Below are 27,900 nucleotides of genomic sequence, written 5' to 3' on the forward strand. Positions count from 1 at the left end.
ACCACTAAATAAAAACAGTGCATCAGTTTTCTCTCCCCTACCCCGAAATTGACTAGTAGCTTCACAAGCCTATTGTTTACTAATGCTTCTTGCTGACTATTTATATGTGTTTTTTTGTTTTTTGTTTTTGTTTCTGTTTTTGCGTTTTTAGGGCCGCATTAGCAGCATATGGAGATTCCGAGGCTAGGGGTTAAATCGGAGCTATAGCTGCTGGCCTAAGCCACAGCCACAGCAATGCAGGATCTGAGCCTCATCTGTGGCCTACAGCAAAGCTCACGGCAATGCTGGATCCTTAACCCACTGATCAAGGCCAGGAATCAAACCCCCAACCTCATGGTTCCTAGTCAGATTCGTTTCCTCTGGGCCATGCCTGGAACCCTTATATGTATTTCTTTAAAATTCAAATGGTGATTTGCTCCAGAACTATCATCAGAGCAAAACTGTAATAGCGTTCACTCATTTTTATCCACTTTTCTACTTACCATTAAGTCACTGAAGAGAGATGTTATGTACCTGGCTTAAAATAAATACGTGTGGTAGTAGAACCAAGAGATATGCCACTTGAGGGGAAAAGATGGTTGAAGTCACAGATCCCCTGTCATACTTAGAATTGATCTTCAATTTACCCTAGATTGTCTGCCGGGCTCCCTCCTCTCTTAAGATGATTTCATTCTGAGCAGTTCAGCAGTTCCTCTTGCAATTGATTTTTTGTGTCTGGCCTACCAACCAGTTCCCAAATTGTGCTCAAACATGTCTAAACCCCAGGAAATGACACTTTAAGCTTACGCTAAGACCTTTCACCTCGCTAAACACCTTACTGACAACACAGACGGGCTCTATGCAGTGTTTTACATAAGAATGGCCACACATCAAGGCCTAGTTGTTTATACAATTCTCTACCATTACCTTCTATTTGAGAGTGATAATAACAATATAAAGAGAAAGTGGTAATGCAAATGAATAGAATAAGAGGTGTTCTATGCTGGATTCTTGTAGAAAGCTAGAAATAACATTAGAATATAGAAACTGGGGGAGGGAGTGGGAGGGATCGGGAGCTTGGGCTTATCATACGCAACTTAGAATAGATTTACAAGGAGATCCTGCTGAATAGCATTGAGAACTATATCCAGACACTCATGTTGCAACAGAAGAAAGGGTGGGGAAAAAAATGTAATTGTAATGTATACATGTAAGGATAACTTGATCCCCTTGCTGTACAGTGGGAAAATAAAAAAAAAAATAGAATATAGAAAGTATTCCTTTGTAAAGGAATTAAGACCTCTTTTTTAAAAAAGCCCTCTAAATTGCCTTTTCCTTATCTGTGCAGCACAAACCCCTCCCCTACTAACCTTTCGCATCATTCATGCACAGTGCTTCACAAACCAAGTTTCAGCCTCAATTATTAAAAATGTTCTGGGGGCCAGCATGCAGCTAGTGTATTTTTCCTCTTGGAGAGGGACCAAAAAAGATTAACATTTTGATAAACATAGAGGTTTCTTAGAGGATTCAGGATTTGAGCTAAGTCTGAAAGAAGGACTTTGAGACTAGAGAATAGCATCCTAACCCCTTTAGAAAGACACTTTGTTACAGAATTAAACAAAAAAAGCAATTTTTATTTTGGTGTGTGTCTTTTTAGGGTTGCACCCACAGCATATGGAGGTTCCCAGGCTGTGGTTGAATCTGACTTGTAGCTTCCAGCCTATACCACAGCCACAGCAATGCCTGATCTGTAACCCAGGGATGGAATCTGTGTCCTCACGGATACTAGTCAGATTCATTTCCGCTGAGCCACAACGGTAACTCCAAGCATCTTGTTTTGTCATTTTCTTACAGTATGAATTCTGGCCTAAATCCTCTCCATCTCTGTCTTCAGTTTTCCCATCTTTTTAATTAGTCGGTTGAAGTAGATGGTGATCTATAGAAGCACAAAGCTAAGCGGAGTGAAAAGTATTGGGTTTTGTCCATCCAACATTCACTACCTATTGCAACTTTTGGAAAATTGGCTTCATCTCTCTGAGTCTTAGGTTTCTCGCCTATAAAATAGGGACAATCAGTCTTCAGTTACGTTATACTGCGATAATGTGGTAAAATAACAGAAAAATAAGTTTGTCTATTTTAAAATGCCATACACGTGTGAGGTAAATGAAAGTTGACTAGAACGAGAGATTATCTAGAAATGTGGAAAGAAAGGAGTCGGGGAAAAGTAAAAGAAATTTGGGATGGAAAAAGAAAAAAGAAATAAGGGAGAGAGGAGAGAATTTTAGGGGTGAGAAAGGCTGTAACAGGAAGTGCGAGCGGTCAGGAACACTGGGGGAGGGGCCGCCAGGCGGCTGGCTCAGGTTGCCGGGGGAGCCATTTGGGGAGTGCACGGCGGTTGGGCGCGGGGCATATTTGGCTGTGACGCCCAACCTGGGTTTCTATCGCCCTATCCCCTAGGGCTCATCTGAGACCTAAGATGGCGGCGTTTGCATAATGTGAAAGCGATGCAGGCGTACCAGATTGGAGAGGCAGGCAAAGGATGTATCTGCTAAGGAAGGTTCGGGAACTCGCCAATACTTGTGGTGAGTGCTGAGCCTCACATCGGCTTGGAAGATGACTTTTAGCAAGATTACACACTTTGGGATTGCGTGGCCTGGCTGGGTGGGGGAGGAGCTGGCCTGCATTTCATTTTTCTCTCTCGCTCTCTTCAAAATATCGGAGATTAATTTTTTTCTCTCCTTAATAACCTTACTACCATGGATAAGCCTAGGTGCTTGCAGAAACTAGCTCCTAGGAGGGATTCTGGGTCATTTTCTTCTCTTTTTAACTTGTATAAATGGGTTTTTATTGGCACCGTGCCGCCCGCAAATGAAATACTCTATCTCCCTTAGAGCGCTTTCAGGAACTGCCTAACCTGTTCCGCCTACCCGTCCTTATTTTTTTAGGGCTACCTTTCGCGTGCAAACTTTGTAGTTTTGATATACCAGTCACTTTGTAACATATTCATTGTGGGCTAGATTAAAATGTTTTTTTCCTCTTCCCTTTATATATACCCCAGATGAGGGCTTTTGAGCATATAATATTTACCATTTATTCTGGAAGCATCCCAGAGGTTGAGGGGTGTGTGTGTGTGTGTAGATAATATTTGGGGGAGTTGGTACATTATTTTGTGAATTGTTAGCTGAGTAAGAAAAGAGCTATATTTCCCGCGTTCATATCTCCTGATGAAAATAAATTTGTTAAGCATAATATCATAGCATATTTACTATAAGGGAAAGACAGTACAATTTAATTTAATCTTTTAAATGATTATGTGGTTAAAAAATTTCACTCAAGAAGCGCTCATATTTCACTCATACATTTCTGGAGAGTATGAATTGCTGCAGCTTTTTGAAGAAATACTCTGACAACATTTAGGTAAATAAAAAAATACAGCTATCGCTTGACCCTAATAGTCTGACTTTTAAGAATCCATTCTACAGAAATAAAAAGACCAGTGTATAAGGATTCATAAACAAGGAAGCCTTTGCAGTTTTGTTTTTGTGACAAGGAACTGGAAACAACCTATTCCATGGGAGAATGTTTGGAATAAATTGTGGAACATTTGTATTATGAAATATTTTGCAGCTGTGGAAACATTTGCCTCTTTACACTCTTTTGATCTAGAAGATGTTATAATGAATTTTTATGTGAGGAAAGTTAAGTTTCAGAATACCCTCTCTAGTATGATTTAGTGTTTTAGTGGTGGTACATTAATGTTAACTTTTTTTCTTTGTCTTTTTTGGGGGACTTTCTATATATGTTGTGATATACTTAAGGACAAACATATAAATAATAATACAGAAAACCTCTCTTCTCACCAGCCAGACATAAAAAATTAAGCATTACCAAAGAAAAAATTAAACATTACCATTATAAAGTTCTTTGTGTACCCATCTCTGATTGCATCTCTCCTCTTTCCCCAGAGCTAACTGTAACTGTTATTTTAAAGTGATTCTTTTCCCCATGCATTTCTTAAACTTTTGTGACATATGAACTTTTTCTAGCATGGGTTATTTTTTTGTAAATTTTGAAGATAAATTTTTAAAAGTCAGTTTTTAAAAATGAATTTTTAAATGCCTGTTATCTGGTTAACAGTAATGAGCCAATTGAAATTTCTTCTAAATTGAGGGCAGAGTCTAATTTCTTAAAAACTAAAACCAGGAAGAGAGTGTTGGCAAGGAAGTAGAGAAATTGGAACTATTCAATTTTTATTCAAGTCCTTTGCCTGTTTTTTTAATTTAGATGTTTGTCTTTTTGTTGTTGAGTTATTCTTTACATATTCTGGACTGATCATATATATGATTTGCAAATTTATTCCCATTCTGTATGTTTTGTGCATGTTATTGGTAATGTCCTTAGGTTTACAGATTTTTAAAGTCTGAAATCCACTTTATTTTTTTTTTTCTTTTGTTGTTGGTACTTGGGGTGTCAAATCTAACAATTCTTTGCCAAATTCAAGGTCATGACGATTTATCTTTATGTATTCTTCTAAGTGTTCTGTGGTTTTAGCTCTTATGTTTATGCCATAGATCCATTTTGAGTTAATTTTTATATACAATGTGAGGTCCAACTTCATTTTTTTACATGTGTATGACACCTTATGTTGAAGAGACTTCATTCCCCATTGAATGTTCTTGGCAACCTTGTTGAAATCAATTGTATGAGTTTATTTCTGGTCTTTCAAATTTATTTCATTTGTTTCTTTGTCTATCCTTATTCCAACGCCCCACTGTTTTGATTACTGCAGATTGTAGTAATTTTTTTTTCTGCTTTTTTTAAAAGGGCCGCACCCACGGCATATGGAAGTTCCCAGGCTAGGGGTCTAATAGGAGCTGCAGCTGCTGGCCTACACTACAGTCACAGCAATGTGGAATCTGAGCTGCGTCTGTGAACTACACCACAGCTCATGGCAACACCGATGATCCACTGAGTGCGGCCAGAGATTGAACCCAAGTCCGTATGGATACTAGTCGGATTCGTTTCCACTGCACCATGACAGGAACTCCTGTAATAATTTTAAAAATTGGAATGTGTCAGTGCTCCAACTTTGTTTTTCTTTTTCGAAATTATTTTGGCTATTCAGGGCCCCTTGCAATTTCATATGAATTTTAGGATCAGCCTGTCCATTTCATTTTAAATCATATAGGAAATAGAGGAGTTATGAACGAAAAAAATACAATAATGCTGGCTTTTATATTTACCTATGTAGTTACATTTACTCCTATTCTTTATTTCTTCACATACTTTTGAGTTACTGTCTAGTATCCTTCCATTTTGGCCTAAAGAACTCCCTTTGGCAGTTCTCATTAGGATAAGTCTGTTAGCAGTGAACTCCCTCAGCTTTTGTTTATCCCAGAATGTCTTCATTTCTCCTTTGGTTCTCTTTTTGACAGGTTTATTGAAATATAATTCACATACCATACAATTCACCTGTTTTAAGAGTACAAGTCAATAGATTTTAGTGTGTGTGTGACCATCACTACAGTCAATTTTAGAACATTTTCATCACTCCAAGAGGAAGTCCATATGTTTAGCCATAAACCCATACCCACCCTGAACCTGACCTGCACAGCCCTAGGCCACCAATAATCTACTTGTTTTTTGTTTTTTTGTTTTTTTTTTGGCCTCGTGTGTGGTCTGAGCCACTGTAGTGACAATACTGGATCCTTAACCTGCTGTGCCACAAGAGAACTCCTACTTTTATCTCTCTATATTTCCCAGTTTTGAAGATTTCATATTAATAGAATCATAATGATGGTCTTTTGTGATTGTCTCTTTCGCCTAGCATAATGCTTCAGAGTTTATCTATGTGGTATCATATATCAGTACTTCATCCCATTCATGGCTGAATAATGTTCTGTAAATAATACAGATATACTCCATTTTGTTTATCTGTTCATCCATCTGTGGACATTTGGGTTGATTCCGCCTTTAGACTGTTAAGAATAATTGTGCTAAAACATTCATGTACAGGTTTCTGTTTTTTTCATTTCTCTAGGTGTATACTTAAGGTTGTTATTGCTGGGTCATATGATAACTCTGTTTAATCGTTTGAGATACTGCCAGACTTTTTTCCACAGTGGCTGCACCATTTTACACTCATGCCAGCAGTTTATGAGGGCTCTAACTTGTCTACATTCTCACCAGCACATGTCATTATCTGACTTTAGGCAATTCTGGCCATCCTGGAGGCTGTGAGGTGGTATCTAATGAGCCTCCCACAAGGTTAGTTCCCTGATGTTGCTCCTTAGGGAGGTGCAATTTGAATATACCCACCATCACTCTGGGATGACAATGGTTTTGTTAGAGCTAACCTGCTGACCACACCCTGCATCCAAGCTCCACTTAACTGTGAACTGATTGCTTAATTGTTTTCCATAATGCCCTAGGGCATTAACTGCTTTGAAAACTAATTGAGTCAAATTATGGGTCCTTTGAAAAAGTAGGTATTGAGATCAGTATTTGATATTTGTTCCGACTCCAAGAGGGCCCCTCCCTTATTCCCCAGTTCTCTTCTGTAAACTAGCTGACCTATAGTTTAGCCTATATTTTGAATCTTCTCCCAATTGCCTTTCATTACGACCTGTGTTTTCAAGGCTCCTTTAGGTTTGACTTGCACCATGGTCTTATAAATGAAGTCAGTTCAGTTCCTTTGAGAAGAGAATAGGAGCTGTTTTAATGTCTGATTCCCTCAAACAAAAGCTCTGAGTCTGGCCTTTTGAGGTGGGGGTAGGGACAACGGCAAGTTTCTCTCAGAGTCATAATTTTGCTCTATTAGCCGAGTGCTTAGTGAGGGGAGAGTACAACCAGAGATCCTCTTGGTTTGCCCCCTCTCTCCTCACAACCCAGGGCAGGGATGTTCAGGGTCCCACACCCAGTTAAAGTCTCCATTCCACCAGTGGGGGCTGGTGACAGAAGGGAACCCTTACCTCTAAACTGCACTTGTTTAGGACTCAGCCCTAGCAATAGGCTACATGCATTAAGGCTAGGTGGCTGGGAAACTCTGATGCCTTGTTCCTTCAGGGAAGAAAGCCTTCTAAATGCACCTTGGGTGAGGAAAGACAGCCTTGTGTTCTTGGCTTCAGGAATCTTGAGTGGAGTCTTCCCCTCCTTGAGCTGGGATAGGAGAGGGAGGGTGGAGAGGAGACTGTAGTCTTGGTTCAAATACTACAGACTTACCTTAGTGGGTTTTTTGTTTTGTTTTGTTTGTTTGTTTGCTTTTTTAGGGCTACACCCATGGCACATGGAGGTTTCCAGGCTAGGGGTCGAATCTGAGCTGCAGCCATTGGCCTAGACCACAGCCACAGCAACTCGGGGGATCTAAGCTGCTTCTGCGACCTACACCACAACTCACTGCAATGCCAGATCCCTGGCCCACTGAACGAGGCCAGAGATGGAACCTGCATCCCCATGGATACTAGTCAGATTCGTTTCTGCTTTGCCGCAACAGAAGTCCTACCTTAGTGAATTTTGAAAGATCTTAAATAGTTGTTATTTTCATTTGTTGTTTGTCCTTAGAACCATTTCTAGAGGCTTGTAAGGTTATTTTTCTAATAGTTTTTTTCTTTTTTTAAATCAATTTCACTGGGGAGCAGGGCACTTGAGCTCCTCAGGCTGTCATGCCATAAGTTGATCTCTTTCCCTTTCTTTTTGAAAGATTGTTTTGTCCAAAATAGATTTGCTCATTCATAGGCCCCCCCCCCATTTAAAATATGTCATTCTGCTGCCTTCTGGCCTCCATGGTTTCTGATGATGAGTTACTTCTCTTTTCTTACTTTTAAGATTGTCTCTTTTTCTTGGGTTTCAACCGTTTTATTATACTATACCTCAGTGTGGATTTCTTTGCATTTATTCTATTTGGAGCTCATTGAATTTCTTAAGATATGTAGATTGGGCATTGTTTCTTCAATTTTTGTTTTGTTATTCAAATTTGAAGACTGACTAAAAGTTGTGGAGAATATTTGCTGCCTTAATTTTGGTCTGCATTATGGAAAAGAAAAAAGTATACAAAATTTAATTTGGGGGCCTGTGAATATTGAAGAACTGGAGAAAACAGCTTTAAGTAGATTAGTTGATAAATATATACCTATTGCCACATTAAACCTTGTTTTCCAGTTGATTGTGCGTTTCTCTTTTGTTCCTTTCTTTCTTTGGTTGGATGATTTTATTTTATGCTTGTGTCTTTTTCTTTTTAGTTTTTGTGGATATATTGTTTGGTTTTGATTTGTGGTTTTCCTGTTTTTCAAGGATGTCAACCCCTTCCTATATCTGCTTGCTTTAGACTGATAGTCATATAGGCTCAAACACATTCTAAATAAAAAAGTCTAGTTTTTCTTACTTTCCTTCCCCACATTTTATGATTTCGATGTCCTTTTTTTAACATCTTCCTGTTTATCCTTTTGCTGTTCCTTGTGTTTATTGTTGCTTTTACAATAGGTTTTAAAAGTTTTCTTTTAGGTCTATATACTGGCTTATTTAAGTAATTAGCTTTCAATTATGATTTTCTCCATCCTGTTTCTTCTTTTTTATTTAGAGGAGCCCTTTCAGTGTTTCTTTTAGAATGGGTTTAGTATCGCTGCACTCTTAATTTTTGTTTGTTGGAGAAAATCTTTATTTCTCTTTTGATTTTAAATGATATTCTTGCTGGGTAGAGTATTCTAGGCTGCAAATTTTTCCCTGTTAGAACTTTGATTATATCTTGTCACTCTCTTCTGGCCTGTAGTGTTTCTATGGAGAAATCAGCTGATAGCCTTATGGGGGGGGTCTCTTATAATTAATACTTTGTTTTTCTTTTGTTGCCTTTAGAATCCTCTCTTTATATGTAACTTTTGCCATTTTTATTATAATGGGTGGTGTGGGCCTGTTTGGATTCAACTCTGTGGGGGTCTTCTGTGCTTCCTGTATCTTGTTATCTGTTTCCTTTAGATTTGGAAAGTTTTCAGCCATAATTTCTTCAAATATACCTTCAATCTGCTTTTCTTTTCTTCTCCTCCTAGAATCCCTGTTATGTGTAGATTGGCCCACTTTGTCTTATCCCCTAGATCTCTCATATTGCTTTCATGTTTTTTAATTTGGTTTTCTGTCTGCTGTCATGACTGGGTGATTTCTATTATTTTCTCTTCCAAGCCCCTAATTCATTCCTCTGCATTATTCACTCTGCTCTTCAGTGCCTTTAACTCAGCTTTCGTCTCTGCAAATGAATTTTCTAATTTTTCTTGGCTTCTCATATTTTCTAGTTCCTTTCTAAAGTAATCTGCATTACTGTTCATATCTGCTCTTACTTCCTTTATATTCACTCTTAATTCCTTCAGTATCTTCACTCTCTTCTTTTTGCACTCGGTGTCTGTTAGACCACAGAGGTCTCTTTCATTGTTTTCTCCTTCAGGGGAATCTCCTGTTCTTTTAATTGGGAATGGCTCCTGAGTTTCATTTTGCTTACATATTTCTTATTCTGTGAGTTTAGGGAAAACAACTGCTATAGTCTTGACGAGCTATTTGTATGTGAGAGTGCCCCTGGATATTTTGTGAGGGCTTACTGTTTATTTTTGGCATGAGGGCTGTGTTTGGTTTGGATGCTTGCTTTTCTTTCTTCAGCATATGCAGGCTGTTAACTCTCGTGCTGCTGTACAGCCTGCATGTGCTTCCAGGAAGATGGAGGCAATGGGCAGGGCTAGTAGCCAGTGCCTGGTTGCTGGGTTCTTGACAGTGACAAGGACCCAAGGGAAGGTGGCACTGCTCCTAGTTGCAGGGCCCTGGGAAGTGTCAGTGACCCTTAAGCAGGTATATATGGTGCTTGGAGCATTTGGCAGTGGCAATGGTAGCGTGTGTGTTCTCAGGGGAGTGAGAGCAACAACTGGCTGGTGTTCTATTGCAGTGACCTCCTCTGTGCTGACCTCTGAGGTGACTTGGGCCCTAGGTGGTGCCTGTTCATGGACCCCTACTGGTTATGGACCATGCCTACCTCTGGAGTCTGAGATGATTGTGGTGGTTCCCCCACCCCGAACCTGTAGACCACTCAAGAGCTGCCCTGTTGCACTTAGCCCATGCAGGAAGCACTGTCACGCATAGCCCCCACAAGAGGGGCCTGCTGCCCATAGCTCAGGCAAGAGGTGCCTTGCCATCTATAGCCCTACCCTCCAAGTGTCCATGCTTTTTTTTTTTGATTTGTTTGTCTTTTTGCCTTTTCTATGGCCGCTCCTGCCGCATGTGGAGGTTCCCAGGCTAGGGGTCGAATCAGAGCTGTAGACTCTGGCCTGTGCCAGAGCCACAGCAATGTGGGATCCGAGATGCATCTGCAACCTACTCCACAGCTCATGGCAATGCCGGATCCTTAACCCACTGAGCAAGGATAGGGATCAAACCCGCAACCTCATGGTTCCTAGTTGGATTCATTAACCACTGTGCCATGACGGGAACCCCAAGTGTCTGTGCTTTTTAGCAGAGAAAGATATTCCTATAGTGGTCCACCCCTCCTCCTCTTGCCCTTCCCAACCATGTCTCCTTGCTTCTCCTGCAGGCCCAGACCTCCTCTCAGGTTCCCTTGGCTATGCTGCTCAACTCCCCAGCCCTTGGCACACCTCTCCCTAGCCCTTCAGGTTGTCTTCACACAGCTAACCCTAGTTCTCTCCCTGGAGCTGACCTCTGGAGCCTGAGTCTTAGTACACATCCCCCTTCCGAGTGTTGCAGGCTGTGGTATCCCAGGAGGTGGTACTGATGGTGTGTGTGGCTCTCTCTCTGCTTTGCCCTCCTTCTCAGTCCAGATGCTGTGCTTTTCTCTGAGGCTTTGAGGTCCCTCTGTCTCAGGTGATCTCCCTGTCAGTTAGGTGACCTCTCAGGGTGTGGGTTCATTTCCTCTTTCACAGCTCCCTCTCAGGAGTGCTAGTCCTGTCCTGATTACTCTCTCTCTCTTTTTCCTTTTGTTCTACCCAGTTATGTGGAGGGTTTCTTGTCCTTTTTGGAGGTTTAAGGTCTTCTGCCAGCATTCAGTAGATGTTCGGTGCGAATCATTCTGCATGTAGGTTTTTTTTTTGGGATGTGTTTTTTTTTTTTGGAGAAGGTGAGTGCCATATTTTAATCCTCTGCCATTTTGATCCCACCTCTAAGTAGATTGAATAAAGAGATTTTTACTACCGTTTTACAGATAGGTAGGATGAATATACAAAGCAGACAATGATAACTAATATTTAAAGATCCCTGATTTTTTTTTTTTTTTTGTCTTTTTTAGGGCTGCACCCACGGCATATGGAGGTTCCCAGGTTAGGGGGTCTAATCAGAGCTACAGCTGCTGGCCTACACCACAGCCATGGCAATGCCAGATCTGAGGTGCATGTGCGACCTACACCACAGCTCATGGCAATGCTGGATCCTTAACCCACTGAGCAAGGCCAGGGATCGAACCCTCAACCTCATGATTCCTAGTCGGATTTGTTTCCGCTCTGCCACAATGGGAACTCCCCCTGAGAGAATTTTGAAGGGTCAGGCTGGGCCCATGTTTCAATATAGAAGTCTTTTGGGCCTCTTGCTTGGGCTTCTGAATTGTACGTCTTAAACCTTATAATGAATATCTGAGTTGTATAACAATGTGAGAGGTTGCAACTGCAGATCCCAAATTATATATATGAAGCCTGTTTAGTCCTACAAGATTCTGAGCATTGCTTCAAAGTTCTCTGTGATTTTAATAAAAATAGATCTATCACTTCTACTTATTTAGTATTTGTTATGTAGGATGTACTTTACACATTAACTCACTGGAATGCTTTTGTGAGGACTGATCTACCCATGGTCATGGTTAGGTATTGGAAGTTTAGGAATATTACTTGCTTTATGATGTATCTGTAGATGTACTTGAAATGGATGGGGAAGATAGTTTTTTTATGTCTAAAGGGCACATGGAAAGTCAGCAGAGAGACACATAAGCCTGAAATGCCAAACTTTATACATACAGTCCCCTTCTCTAGCGCTACTGTCAACTACCCTCCCCTGGAGTTTGTCACGGTAGCCCTGTTGAAAGCAGAATATCCGTGATGTTTTAGAACATGTTTTAGCATTCTTAGAGGAAGTGAGTGTGGATTTCAATCAATAATTGCAGGTCTTGCTAGACACATCCCAGAGAGGATTTTTTAGAGATGTGATGCTAGAGAACATGTCATCTGGTTTCTCAGTGAGTCTGTCAACATTGACTTCTTTTTTTCCTTCAAATATTCTTTTTTTTTTTTTTTTGTCTTTTGTCTTTTTAGGGATGCACCCACAGCATATGGAGGTTCCCAGGCTAGGGGCCAAATCAGAGCCATAGCTGCTGCCCTATCCCACAGCCACAGCAACACAGGATCTGAGCCACATCTGTGACCTGCACCACAGCTCACGGCAATGCCAGAGCTGAGCAAGGCCAGGGATCGAACCCACGTCCTCATGGATACTAGTTGGGTTTGTAAACCACTGAGCCACAATGGGAACTCCCTCTTCAAATGTTTTTTTTTTTTTGTCTTTTTACCTTTTCTAGGGCCACTCCCTAGAAAATATTAGCCTGGCATAGATCTGTATCAGGAGAAAAATCCATCGCCTGTTGCCGACTGAAATGACAGATGACAGAATTAGTGGTTTGAGGACTTTAAAACAATTGGTTTTTTTTTTGTTTTTTTTTTTGTCTTTTTGCCATTTCTAGGGCCACTCCTGTGGCATATGGAGGTTCCCAGGCTAGGGATCGAATCGGAGTTGTAGTCACCGGCCTACACCGGAGCCACAGCAACGCAGGATCCGAGCCGCGTCTGCAACCTACACCACAGCTCATGGCAACGCCTGATCCTTAACCCACTGAGCAAGGGCAGGGATCGAACCCGCAACCTCATGGTTCCTACTCGGATTCCTTAACCACTGTGCCGTGACGGGAACTCTTAAAACAATTGTTTTGAATGTAAAGACTGAAAATGTTATGTTGAAGTATGAAAAGTACAAAAATTTCTGCCTCCGAGAATGGAAAGTATAATTATTTTTAAAATTTAAGTTCTTTAGGGAGTTTCCTGTCATCTTTCTGTTATTAATTTCTAGTTGAATTATATTACGGTTTTAGAAAATACTTTGTATACTTTCAATTTTTTTTAATGTATATTAGGCTTTGCTTTCTGTGAATGTTGTTATGTGTACTTAAAAAGAGTATGACTTCTATTATTGTTGCATGGAATGTTGTATAACCACTGCAGAGGTTTCCTTAGTTGATGATCTTGTTCAGTCTTAGGCTCTTGCTGATTTTCTGCCTGTTAATTCTAATACTGACAGAGAAGTGTTGAAGTATACTTGTCAATTTGTCTATTTCTTATTTTGTCAGTTTTTGTTTCACATATTACGAAGCTCTGTTTGGTGCTAAATACATTTAATTGTTGTGGCTTCTTGTTGAATTGACTATTTTACCATTATGTAATTCCACTTTATGCGTGGTAATTTTCTTTGCTTTGAGGTCTGTTTTTGTCTTTAAAGAATATAGCCAATTTCTACTTGTTTTTCTTTATTTCATTTTTATTGACAAGATTTTCTATTTCAGTATTTGTTGCAAGAATGTGACTGCTTGTATGAGCATTTTTATAATAGTTGTTTTACAGTCTTATTTTACTGGAATTTTTCATGATTTAATTCATGTTATGCAAACTTGGCAATCATGCTTCTGAAGTAATATTGTGCCATTTCTTCTGCATCATATGTGCATAATATCAGTTTGTCTTAATACATGGATGTTAACTTTTGATCTCTTGGTTAAAGTATACCAGGGTTTTCCACTGTAAAGTTACTGCTTTTCCCTTTCAATTTTATATGTATCTTATGGAGATATAATTTGAGATTATGCAAATGTCATTTTTTTTTTTTTTGTCTTTTTAGGGCCGCAGCCATGGCATATGGTTCCCAGGCTAGTGGTCGAATCGGAGCTGTAGCTGCTGGTCTTTGCCACAGTCATAGCAACATGGGATCTGAGCTGCGTCTGTGATCTACATCACAGATCACGACAATGCCAGATCCTTAACCCATTGAGCAAGGTGAGAGCTTGAACCCGTGTTCTTATGGATACTACTTTGTTTTATTACTGCTGAGCCACCACAGGAACTCCAAATGTCGTGTTTCTTATCATGCCATGATGATTGTGTTAGTTTTTATCTCATTTTGTTTAAAATTTCCATTATTCCTTCCAAATTTATTAATTGGAATTCTGCAAGGAAGAGCTGTCCCTTCTCACCATTTTATTTATTTAACAAGATATTTATGTTAGTATGGACTCACTGATATTTATTTCATTTTTTTGGTTATAATACTATCATTATTTTGTTGCTGTGGCTGACAGGTTTTGGCCATTGGCTTTCACCATTAGATTGGCTCTTCTGTCCTTTTAATATGTTTCCATGTTTATTGAACATTGCTATAACTTTCTAACACCACAGTATATTTTAGGCACATCTTGTTTTGCCACCACCCCAACTCTGGCATTGGTCCTTTCTATAAGGAATCCTGGTTTCCGTTTTCAGAGAACAGTTTTTAGAAAACTATTTCTGTGCTCATTGCTGCTGGGATATCATTTTTCCCAGACCTTCACAATCAATAAAGCTTGGAAGTATACATTTATATGCACATACATAGACATCCCTATTTCTATGTATATTTTACTGTATGTTTGTGTTTATGTATGGTTTTCTTTCATGTGTTTTCCATGTTAAACCATGAATTCCTATTACTGTGTCTGATTCCAGTTAAAAGTTCAGGATTCTTTTTATTCTAGTCTTTTTTTTTTCTTAAATATAATTCATTTTTTTTTGAAAATGAGAACCCTGACTCTCATTATTCTCAGCATATATGCTTGATTACTCAATTTTAGAACGTTAGAATTTTTTGTTTTTGTGTATATGTCTAAACCATGAAGAGTTTCAGAATTACTAAAATAGACCCTTCTGAGAAGCAAATTTCCTAACTACAGTATTTCTGTACAGTTCTGTTTGCCTTTAGTCTTACAGTGTATAGTCAAAAATACTGTTTGTTATTTTATTATCCACCCTGTTTGGTTTGTTTCTGTCATCTATTTGGTTTACACTTTGGTTTGTTATTATTTGCATTCCATTTTGAGATTCCCTTACATGCTGGTAAGGTTGAATATGTGTTTACTTTTTGGTTGTATGAAACATTACCATGGTTCCAAGTGTCAGATCTGTACAAAAAGGTTTACAAAGAGAAGTGTCACTCCCTTCCACATTTCTAATACCTTTTCCCCATTTTCTGATCCTTACTACCCTATTCCCAACCACCTCCTGTAGGTAACCCATCTTAGTAGTTTCTGCTCTATCCTTGTGTATCTTTTGCACAAATAAACTAGTACATGTATATTTTTATATATCTCATTTTTTATTACATGAAAGATTGCACTCTATGGCTGTGGTTTTGGATTTTTTTTTTCTCATTTCCAGTGTATACGGGAAATCAATTCATATCAGGTCATAGAGATTTTCCTCATTCTTTGTTTTTACTGCTACATTGTACTTCATTGTTTGGATGGACTGTAATTTATTTAACTCTTGCGTATGGACATTGAGATTTTTTCTGGTGTTTCCCAATTGCAAACAAGGCTAAAATGAATAAATTTGTATATATAAATTTTCATTTTGTTTAAGATATATCTATGGGATAGATAGTCCTATAAGTTATTAGTTACTTTTAAATATTACCAAATATCCCTCTAAAAATGATTGTACAGTTTGCATTGCACCATTCATATATGGGAGTTCCTATGTCCTCACAACTTTGCCAACTGAATGTGTTTTCCTCATAGACATCTGTGTCTATATGTATGTATTTGTTTTAAGCAAATGTAGGATCTTAACGAACATGCTGTTTTTATTTTTTCCGTTTAACAATAAACCATAGTCATAAGTGTGTGTGTGTTGTATGTGTTTGTATATGTATATATGCACACATAATGCATTAGGTACACATAGGTACATATATTTGCAGTGGCTTCTTACTTTTCCTTTATACGTATTTATCACATTTAGTCAAGCCTGTCTTAATGAAACTTTTTTCCGTCTTTTAAGTATCATATACAATGGTGTGATTATTTTGGAATAGTTGTAAACTCACATATAGTTGTAAGAAATAGCACAGAGAGAGCCCATGTATTGTTTACCTAGTTCTCAGTGGTAACATTTTTCAAAACATGCGGAAATACAATAAGGGTATCGATATCGATACAGTCCACTCACTGATTTTATTCACATTTCTCAATTTTCATATTTTAAAAATATTGCCAATCTGGTGAGGAATGACATCTCAGTGAATTTTAAATTTGCATTTAAAATTTTTTTGAGTGAGTTTGATCATTTTCTCAATTTAAATATCGTCTTTATAAGTTTTTTTATGTAACTACTTCTTTTTCCATTTATCTATTGGATTTTTTTTTTTTTAATGGCCACACCTGTAGCATATGGATGTTCCAGGGCTAGGGACTGAATTGGAGTTGCAGCTGAGGCCTACGCCACTGCCATGACAATACAAGATCCAAACCTCATCTGTGACGTATGCCACAGCTTATAGCAACGCCAGATCCTCAACCCACTGAACAAGGCCAGGGATCACTGGGTCCTTAACTCTTTGAACCACAATGAGAACTTCTCCATTGGATTTTTGATAATTTTTTCCTGCAATTTTAAAGAATTCTTTATATGTTTAAAGGGGTGTGGCCCTATGTGGAAATAAATTGCAAATATTTTCTCCAAGTTTGTTGTCTTCCTTTTTTTTTTCAATTTAGATATCACTTACAAATAATTTAAAATAGACAACGCCATAGATTTTTGTTTATTCATTCACTGATTGAAGGACTTTTTGGCCTCTCCAGTTTTTGCCTCTATGAATATTTGCATACCAGTTTTGATATATAGATATATTATTTTCATCTTAGGGAAATACCTAGGGGTAGGATTACTGGATCATATTTTAAGAGTATGTCTAACTTATTTATGTCTCTTATTGAGACTGACAGTTTTCAAAAAAAGCTTTACCATTTTATATTCCCACCTGAAATGTATAAAAGTTTACAGTTTTTCTTCATCTTTACTAGCATTTCATATTTTTTTCTTAAAGCTATTCTAGTAGGTGTTTAGTAGTATCTTATCAATTTTAATTTGCATTTCTCTAGTGACTATGATGTTGGATATCTTTTCATGTGTTATTCGACATCTGTATCTTCTTTGGTGAAATGTCCTATTTTTTTGACCATTTTTAATTGAGTTGTTTGTCTTAATTTGAGGTAGCATGTTTCTTTATATTTTCCAGATAGAAGTCCTTTGTCAGACATGTATTGTGAATATTTTCTCCCATTGTTTGTGATGTATTTTTATTTTCTTAAAGGATATCATTCAGAGATGAGAAATTTTTTTGATGAAATTCCTTCATGATTGTTTTTAATAGTTTGTGGATTTAAAAAATTTTACATGAAGAATACTTATGTAATACCAAGTTGGGAAAAATTTTGTTTTCTTCTAGGAGTTTCATAATTTTACTTCTTACGTTTAGGTCTTTGATCCATTTCAAGTTAATTTTTACATTTTGCATTAAGTAATGGTCAATGCCTATTATTTTTGCATGTGGATATTCAGTTGTTCTAGCATTATTGCTGGAAAAGACTTCCCTTTTCTTATTGAACTGACTTGACACCTTTGTCAGAAACGATTTGTCTGTGTATTTGTTGCTCTAGTTCTGTTCCATTTTGTTCCTTTGATCTGTTTTTTCCCCTTTTACTAATACCATGATGTTGATTATTGTAGATTTTTATTAAGTCATCATGTATTTTGTCTTTAAACATTTTTCTCTTCTAAAAAATTGCTTTAACTATTTTAGCTTATTTCCATTGCCCATATAAATTTCGGTAGCTGTTTTATCTGGAAGTAATTTTTGGCTTTTTCTTTCAGAAAATTCTCATAGATAATTTTTGTTTCTGAGTATTTTAAAGTTAGATAATGACTTTCTTCTGTGTTTATACTTAAAAAACAACAGCATAGTAATTTTAGTTCACCCTTTCTTTTTCTCAGAACTTTGTTATACTTGCTCTGTTCTCTGGCATTTCAATATTGCTGTGGATAATTCTGGAGAAAGCCTGTTCCCCTTCTCTCCACTAGATACTTAGTTCTCTTTTCTTAAACTAAAGCATTTTAAATTAATAAATTTTATTTTATAGAACAGTTTTAGACATACAGAAAAATCAAGCAGATAGTACAGAGAGTTCCTATAAGAGTTCTCAATGGGTAGGTAATATTTTGATACTACCCTCTCTACCCAATCACAGAGTTCGCCCATTTTGCACCAGTGTGGTACACTTATTACAGCTAATGAACCATTATTCATATATTACTATTAACTATATTCTATAAAGTTCACTCTTTGTGTATAACACTATGGGTTTGATAAATGCATGGTGTCATGTATCCAGCATTACAGTATCACACAGAATAGTTTCTTCTGTGCTCCATCTGTTCATCCTTCTCTCTCCTCCCAATCCCAGCAACCATTGATCCTTTTACTGTCTCTATAGTTTTGCCTTTTCCATGTTGCATAGTCAGAATTATACAATATGCATCCCTATCAGACTGCCTTCTTTCACTTAATATGCATTAAAGTTTCCTTCATGTCTTTTCATACCTTGATAGCTCATTTCTTTTTAGTGCTAAAAAATATTCCATTGTCTTGATATATTGTTTACCATTCACCAATTAAAGAACATCTTGGTTGCTTCTGATTTTTCATGACTGATATGTTGTTGTTACCTGAAGTCCATAGCTTTATGAATAGAGCTGCTATAAACATGTATGTGCAGGCTGTTTTGCAGAGAAAAGTTTTTAGCTCCTTTGGGTAAATATCAAGGAATGTGATTGCTGGATTATATGGTAAGAGTATGTTTAGTTTTGTTACAAACTGCCAAATTATCTTTCAAAGTGACTGTTGTATCTTGCATTCTCACCAGCAGTGAATGAGAGTTCATGTTGCTGTGTGTCCTTGCTAGCATTTGTCCTATATATATTTTTTTTTAAAGCATTTTTTTTGGCGGGGGGGAGGCATGCCTATGGCATGCAGAAGTTCCTAGGCCAGCGATTGAATCTGAGCCACAGTCGTAACCTGAGCCATAGCAGTGACAATGCTGAGTCCTTAACTGGTAGGCCACCAGGGAATTCCCAGCACTTGTCTTTATAAAAATATTTATCCATTCTAATAGGTGTGTAGTGGTATCTCATCATTTTAATTTGCAATTCTCTTATGATATATAGTGTTGAGTATCTTTTCATATTCTTATTTGCCATTTGTGTATCTTCTTTGGTGAGGTGACTATTCAGATATTTTGTTTATTTTCTTGACTGAATTTCTTATTTTCTTATTGAGTTTTTTAAAATATTAAATGATTTTTTCCATTATAGCTGGTTTATAGTGTTCTGTCAATTTTCTGCTGTACAGCAAAGTGACCCAGTCACGCATATATATATACATTCTTTTTCTCACATTATTCTCCATCATGCTCCATCATAAGTGACTAGATATAGTTCCCAGTACTATACAGCAGGATCTCATTGCTTATCCATTATCATTGAGTTTTAAGAGTTCTTTGTATATTTTGGGTACAGGTCATTTATCTGATATGTATTTTGCAAATATTTTCTCCTACTATGGCTTGTCTCTCTTCTTTGTATTGTGTTCCATAGAGTAGTACTATTTAATAAAGTCCAACTTATCAATTTTTTTTTCATCAAGATTTTCTTTAATGGATCATGCTTTGTTGTTGTATCTAAAATGTATTTAAAGGAAGTATTTAAGACAATTATGGTATAGATGGGGGAGGGTGAAGGACATAAAGGAAGGTTGGTTTCTACACTTAACTTGAGCTAGTAGAATGTTGACATAGTAAACTGCAATAAGTAATGTATATATAATATGGAACAACCACTAAAAACCATATAAAGAAAAATGCTAATAACACAAGCAGTAAATCAGAGTTCAAAAAAAAAAAAAAAAATGTCCAAGTAACCCACAGAGAAGTGGGTTAAAAAAAAATAGAGAAATAGAAAATTAAGAGACAGGAAAAATAAAAAAGCAGACTTAAGCCCTAATATACTAATAATTACATTAGCTTTCAGTGGTTTAAATACACCATTTAAAAGATAAGAGATTGTCAGTGGAATAATAACAATGACCTAATTATATGTGTTAATAAGAGACTCACTTCAAATATGACTCTATAGGTAGATTGAAGGTAAAAGAGTAGGCAGAGATATGCCATACGAACCTTATTCAAAAGAAAGCAGTAGCAGGAGTTCCCATCGTGGCTCAGTGGTTAACGAATCCGACTAGGAACCATGAGGTGGTGGGTTCGATCCCTGGCCTTGCTCAGTGGGTTAAGGATCCGGCGTTGCCATGAGCTGTGGTGTAGGTTGCAGATGTGGCTCGGATCCTGCGTTGCTGTGGGTCTGACGTAGGCCGGCAGCTACAGCTCCGATTAGACCCCTAGCCTGGGAATCTCCATATGCCGCGGGAGCGGCCCTAGAAAAGGCAAAAAGACAAAAATAAATAAATAAATAAAAAGCTCACTAGAAAGCAGTAGCGGCTGTGTTAATATAAGGTAAATTATGCTTCAGGCAAAAAAATTTTTACTAAAGAGAGGGATATTTTATAATGATAAAATTCACTTTGAAGATATGGCATCCCCAATGTATATGTACCAGACAATAGAAATGTAAAATATGTGAAGCACAAACGGATAAAACTAAAATGAGATATAGACAAATCCATAATTACATTTGGAGACTTCAGCCTTCTTTTCACAAAAATTGGCAGAACAATTAGACAGAAAATCAGTAAGTATATGAGAGAACTCAACAGCACCATAAACCAACAAGACCTAATTGGCATTTATAGAAACCCCAACAATCAAAGAATGTATATTATTATTTTTTAATTAATAGGGTTTATTTCATAGAGCAGTTTACAAAAAAATTGAGAAAGTACAGAAAGTTCTTATATACCCCTTCCCTTCCCCCATAAAAACAGTTTTTTCTATTCCTGTGCTTTATTTACATGGTACATTTATTACAATAGAGCCAATATTAATATATTATTAACTAAAGTCCATAACTTACATTAGTGTTTACTCTTTGTATTATACATTTTACTTGTTTTTGACAAATGTGTAATGACATGCATCCATCATTACAGTGTTATACATAGTAGTTATACTACCCTAAAAATCCCTTGTACTCTGCCTTTTCATCCTTCCCTTTCTTCCTTCCCTCAAATTCTTGACAACTACTGATATTTTTACTACTTCTATTGTTGCATCTTTTCCAGGTGTTAAACAGTCGGAATCATGCATGTATAGCCTTTTCACTTCTTTCATTTAGCAACAGACATTTAAACTTCCTCCATATCTTTTCCTGGCTTGATAGCTAACTTCTTTTTATTACCAAAAAATAAATACTATTTTATAGTATATAGTATTTTTCATACTATTTGGAATATTTACCAAAAGAGACTAAATCTTAGCCATAAAATGAACCTTAACAAATTTAAAACAATTGAAATCATACATTGTATATTTTGACTACAATGGATTCAAACTAAAAATTAGTAGCAGAAAAAGAACAAGGAACTCTCTAACTACTTAGATATTAAACAACACTTTTTTTTTTTTTTTGCCATACCCGTGACATGTGGAAGTTCCTGGGCCAGAGATTGAACCCATGCCACAGCAGTGACCCAAGCTGCTACAGTGACAATGCTGGATCCTTAACCCACTGCCCAAGGGAACTCAAAACAATAATCTTTTAAATAATCTGTGGGTTAAAATCTTAAAAGGGAAAATTTTATATATGTGTATCTAAATATGCTCATATATATGCATGTGTATGTATCTGAAAGGAAATATAAGCACAGCTATCAAAATATGTGAGACAGTATTAAAGCATATAATGGAGGGGGATTTGTACCATAAATACTTTCATTAGAAAGGAGAAAAAGTCTCAATTCTATAATGTACCTCCTTCCTCAGGAAACTAGAAAAATAGAGTATAATTTAACCAAAACTAGTAAAAGGAAGGAAAAAATAAGCAAAGAAGTTAATGTGAGAACAGGAAAACAGTAGAGAAAATCTGTGGAATAAAATTTTAATACAGCTGTAAACTTGTAGCAAGAATAACAAAAATGTAGAAGATGTCATTAGTATTAGGAATGATCTCACAGCCATTAGAAAAAATAATACAAACAATTTTATACTCAAAATTCATGGACTTAGAGGTAAAAGACCAATTCTTCAAAATTGACAAACTACCAAGTCTAAACCAAGATGAAATGAACAACTCGAGTAGTTCTATGACAATTAAAGTTATTGAAAGTGTAGAGTTCCCGTGGTGGCTCAGTGGTTAATGAATCTAAGAACCATGAGGTTGAGGGTTCGATCCCTGGCCTTGTTCAGTGGGTTAAGGATCCGGCGTTGCCGTGAGCCGTGGTGTAGGTTGCAGATGTGGCTCGGATCCTGCGTTGCTGTGGCTCTGGTATAGGCTTGGCAGCTACAACTCTGACTAGACCCCTAGCCTGGGAACCTCCACATGCCTCGAGTGCGGCCCAAGAAATGACAAAAAGACAAAAAAAAAAAAAAAAAAAAGAAAAGAAAAGAGATTGTAATTTGAATGATTCTAAAATAGAAATTTTAGGACCCAGATGATTCTACCATTACATGCTACAGATTATTTAAAGAATAATTAAAACTGGAATTCCTGTTGTGACACAGTGGAAGCGAATCCGACTAGGAACCACGAGGTTGTGGGTTTGATCCCTGGCCTTGCTCAGTGGGTTGGGGATCTGGTGTTGCCGTGAACTGTGATGTAGGTCGCAGATGTGGCTCGGATCCTGCGTTGCTGTGGCTGTGGTGTAGGCCGGCAGCTGTAGCTCTGATTGGATCCCTAGCCTGGGAACTTCCATATGCTGTGGGTGCGGCCCTAAAAAGCAAAAAAAAAAAAAAAAAAGAAAACTAACTTTATAAATTTCATTCAAAAAATAGAACTCATTTTGGCACTGCTATTACCATGATATGAAATTAGAATACGTAATATTCAGAATTCATACAACAACCCTGTAGAACCACAGATTATTTATCTTTCATCATCTTAGACCAAAAATACTTTTAACAAAATATTAACAAATTGGCTCCATTAGTGTATGGAAAAAATTAAACATCATGATCAAGTGTAATTTTCCCAGGCTGGTTTAGCATTTGAAAAATAAAACATCTTGGAGTTCCCGTCGTGGCACAGTGGTTAACAAATCCGACTAGGAACCATGAGGTTGCGGGTTCAATCCCTGCCCTTGCTCAGTGGGTCGGGGTTCCGGCGTTGCTGTGAGCTGTGGTGTAGGTTGCAGATGCGGCTCAGATCCTGCTTTGCTGTGGCTCTGGCGTAGGCTGGCAGCTACAGTTCCGATTCGACCCCTAGCCTGGGAACTTCCATATGCCGCAGGAGCGGTCCAAGAAATAGAAAAAGACAAAAAGACAAAATAAAATAAAATAAAATAAAACATAAATAGGGCAAAGAAGAAAAATCATATGGTTAGATTACATTAATTGATGACAAAAAGTCATATGGTAAATTCAAATACCAGTTCATCATGATAATTCTTGGAAAATGAGGAATTACCCAAGAGCATCTACAAACACCCCACAGCTTAAATTATACGTAATGATGAAAGACAGAATATGTATTTCTAGGGTCAAGAAAATGGTAAGCATGTCTTCTGTCACCTCTCTTATTTAATAGAATACCATAAATTCAAGCTGCAGTAGTAAGCCAAGGAAATGAAATAAAAGGTATCCTAAGGAGGGAGGGAGGGAATGAGGGAGAAAGGGGGAGAGAGAGAGAGAGAGCAATCAAGCTGCTATAATAAGGCAGAAAAATGAAATAGAAGATATCATAATAAGAAAGGAAAGAAAATTTGTTCCTATATGCAGATAACATGTTTGTCTATGTGAAAACCTCAAGGAATCTACAAAAATCTAGATTTAGTAATTTCAGCAATGTCACAGGCTGCAAGATCAATATGGAAAATCAGTCACATTTCTGTATGCTATCGTTGAATGTAGAAACCAAAATTTAGAAATACAGTTTTTTGGCTGCACCCATGACGTGTGGCAGTTCCTGAAGCAGGGATTGAACCCGAACCACAACAGTGACCCAAGCCACTGCAGTGACAGTGCCAGATTCTTAACCCATTGTGCCACAAGGAACTACTAGAAATACAATATAATTTATAACTATTCTAAGGAAATAAAATACTTAGATATAATCTTAATTAAATACTTAGAGGACTTATATTCTGGAAGTTACTAAATGCTCATGAAATAAACTAAGACCTAAATAATTGGAGTTCCCGTTGTGGCGCAGTGGTTAACGAATCTGACTAGGAACCGTGAGGTTGTGGGTTCGATCCCTGGCCTTGCTCAATGGGTTAAGGATCCGGAGTTCCCATGAGCTGTGGTGTAGGTTGCAGATGTGTCTCGGATCCCGTGTTGCTGTGCCTCTGGGGTAGGCCGGCAGCTACAGCTCTGATTCGACCCCTAGCCTGGGAACCTCCATATGCCCTGGGAAGTGGCCCTAGAAATGGCAAAAAGACAAAAAAAAAAAAAAAAAAAAAAAAAAAGATGTTTAATCACTAGCCATTTCTGAAATGAAAATTATTTTATTTTATTTTTTTGCTTTTTAGGGACACATTCATGGCATATGGAGGTTCCCAGGTCCAATGGGAGCTACAGCTCCCGGTCTACACAGCAGCCACAGCAACGCCAAATCCAAGTCATGTCTGTGACCTATACCACAACTCACAGCAACACCGGATCCTTAACCCACTGAGCGAGGCCAGGGATCAAACCTGCAACCTCATGGTTCCTGGTCAGATTCATTTCCACCAAGCCACAATGGGAACTCCTGAAAAGAAAATTAAAATCACAAGAAAATGTATCTACCTAATAGAATGATAAAATGAGAAATAGTGCTAACACCAAGTACTAGTTAGGATGCAGAGAATCTGGTTTATTCATACATTGCTGATGGGAATGTAAAATGGTATACCCATTCTGGAACAATTCAGCATTTTATTTATTTATTTATTAAAATATAGTTGATTTATAATGTGCCAATTTCTGCTGTACAGTTATACATATATGTACATTCTTCTTTATATTCTTTTCTATCATGGTCTATCCCGGGAGATTGAATATAGTTCCCTCTGATATACAGTAGGACCTTGTTGTTTATCCTTTCTAAATGTAATAGTTTGCATCTACTAACCACAAACTCCCAGTCCATTCCTTTCCGTTGGCAACCACAAGTCTGTTCTGTATGTTCATCGGTGTGTTTCTGTTTTGTAGGTTGGTTCATTTGAGCCATATTTTAGATACCACATACAAGTGATATCATATTGTATTTGTCTTTATCTTTCTGACGTACTTAGTATGATAAGCTCTAGTTAGCATCCATGTTGCTGCATAATTTCATTATTTTTAATGGCTGAGTAGTATTCTACTGAATATATCGACCACATTTAGGTTTCCATGTCTTGGCTATTGTGAATAGTGCTGCTATGAACATACAGGTGCATGTGTCTTTCTGAATTATAGTTCTGTCTGGACATGTGTCCAGTAGTGGGATTGCTGGATCATATGGTAATTCTATTTTTCGTTTTCTGAGGAACCTCCATACTGTTTTCCATAGTGGTTGTACCGACTTAAATTCCCACCAACAGTGAAGGAGGGTTCCCTTTTCTCCACATGCTCTCCAACATTTGTTATTTGTATATTTTTTAATGATGGCCATTCTGACCAGTGTGAAGTGGTACCTCATTTTTTTTTTTTTTTTTGCTTTTTAGGGCCACACCAATGGCATATGGGAATTCCCAGGCTAGGGGTCAAATTGGAGCTATAACTGCCGGCCTATGCCACAGCAATTTGGGATCTGAGCCGAGTCTGTGACCTACACCACAGTTCATGGCAACACCAGGTCCCTGACCCACTGAGGCCAGGGATCGAACCTGCATCTTTGTGGATACTAGTTGGATTTGTTTCTACTGCACCACAGTGGGCACGCCACCTCATTGTATTTTTGATTTGCATTTCTCTAATAGTGATGTTGAGTATCTTTTCATGTGCCTACTGGCCATCTGTATGTATGTCTTTGGTGCAATGTCTATTTAGATCTTCTGCCCATTTTTCAATTGTTGTTTGTTTTGTTGTTGTTGAGTTGTATGGGTTGTTAGTATATTTTGGAGGTTAAGCCCTTGTCGGTTGCATTGCTTACAACTATTTTCTCCCATTCCATAGGTTGTCTTTGTGTTTTCTTTATGGTTTCCTTTGCTGTGCAAAAAGTTGTCAGTTTGATTAGGTCCCATTTGTTTATTTTTGTTTTTATCTCTATTGCCTTTGGGAGACTGACCTAATAAAACATTTGTATGATTTATGTCAGAGAATATTTTGCCTATGTTCTCTTCTAGTAGTTTTGTGGTGTCATGTCTTATGTTTAAGTCTTTATGCCATATTGAGATTATTTTTGTGCATGATGTGCATATGTGTTTTAATTTCATTGATTTACATGCAGCTTTCCAACTTTCCTAGCATCACTTGCTGAAGAAACTGTCATTTTCCTGTTTTATATTCTTGCCTCCTTTATTGACGACTGACTCTATGTGTCTGGGTTTATTTATGGACTCTCTATTCTCTTCCATTGGTCTGTATGTCTGCTTTTGTAAAGCACCACACTGTTTTGCTTACTGTAGCTTTGTAATATTATTTGAAGTCTAGGAGAGTTAGGCCTCCTGCTTTTTTTTTCCCCCGTCAGGATTGCTTTGGCAATTCTGTGTCTTTTACAGTTCCATAAAAATAGTTTTGTTAGAACTGTTTTTTCTAGTTCTGTGAAAATGTCATGGTAATTTGATCAGGATCACATTAAATCTGTAAATTGCTTTGGGTAGTATTGCTATTTTAACAATATTCTTTCAGTCCAGGAACATGGGATATCTTTCCATTTCTTTGAATCCTCTTTAATTTCCTTGATTAATGTTTTATAGTTCTCAGCGTATAAGACTTTCACCTCCTTGGTAAGGTTTATTCCTAGGTATTTCATTTTTATGATGTGATTTTAAAAGGTATTGTTTTTTAACATTTACATTCCCTTTCTGATATTTCATTGTTAGTATACAGAAATGCACCTGATTTCTGGAATGTTAATCTTGTACCCTCTTTCATTCTTTGTGAATTCCTTTATAAGACCTAGTAGTTTTTGTTTAGAGTCCTTAAGGTTTTCTATATATAGTATCATATCATCTGCATGTATTGAAAATTTTACTGTCTCCCATCCAATTTGCATACCTTTTATTTCTTTTTTTGGCTTTATTGCTGTGGCTAGCTAGCTCTTCCAAAACTATGTTGAATAGAAGTAGTGAGAGTGGGCATCCTTGTGTTGTTCTAGATTTTAGCGGGAAGGCTTTTAGCTTTTCTCCTTTGAGTATTATATTGGCTGTGGCTTTGTTATAAATGGCTTTGTTCTGTTGAGATATGTTTCCTGTGTACCCACTTTGGTAAGAGTTTTTATCGTGAATGGGTGTTGAATTTTGTCTAATGGTTTTTCTGCATCTATTGAGATGATCATAAAGTTCTTGTATGTTAATGTGGTTTATGGCATTGATTGATTTGTGTGTGTTGAACCATACTTGTGAACTTGTGATGAATCCCACTTGGTCATGGTGTATGACTTTTTTTGTGTTACTGGGTTCGTTTTCCTAACATTTTAAGAATTTTTGCATCTATATTCATCATATATATTGGCCTATAATTTTCATTTT

General features: G+C 37.4%; 1 long non-coding RNA gene across 1 annotated transcript in view; it reads left to right on the top strand.

Annotated features, from left to right (window-relative positions):
* The first annotated feature begins 2,441 nt into the window (after positions 1-2,441).
* LOC110257855 (uncharacterized) overlaps positions 2,442-27,900 on the top strand; it is an 83,491-nt gene continuing 58,032 nt past the window's right edge. Inside the window, exon 1 of the long non-coding RNA XR_002340873.2 lies at positions 2,442-2,561. This is a non-coding gene — a long non-coding RNA (uncharacterized LOC110257855). The remainder of the gene's footprint in view (positions 2,562-27,900) is intronic.

Source organism: Sus scrofa, chromosome X, assembly GCF_054392235.1.
Source record: "Sus scrofa isolate SSC_HxYL_T2T_F1_AM1 chromosome X, Sscrofa_HxYL_maternal_Yorkshire_Landrace_v2.0, whole genome shotgun sequence".
NCBI lineage: Eukaryota > Metazoa > Chordata > Mammalia > Artiodactyla > Suidae > Sus > Sus scrofa.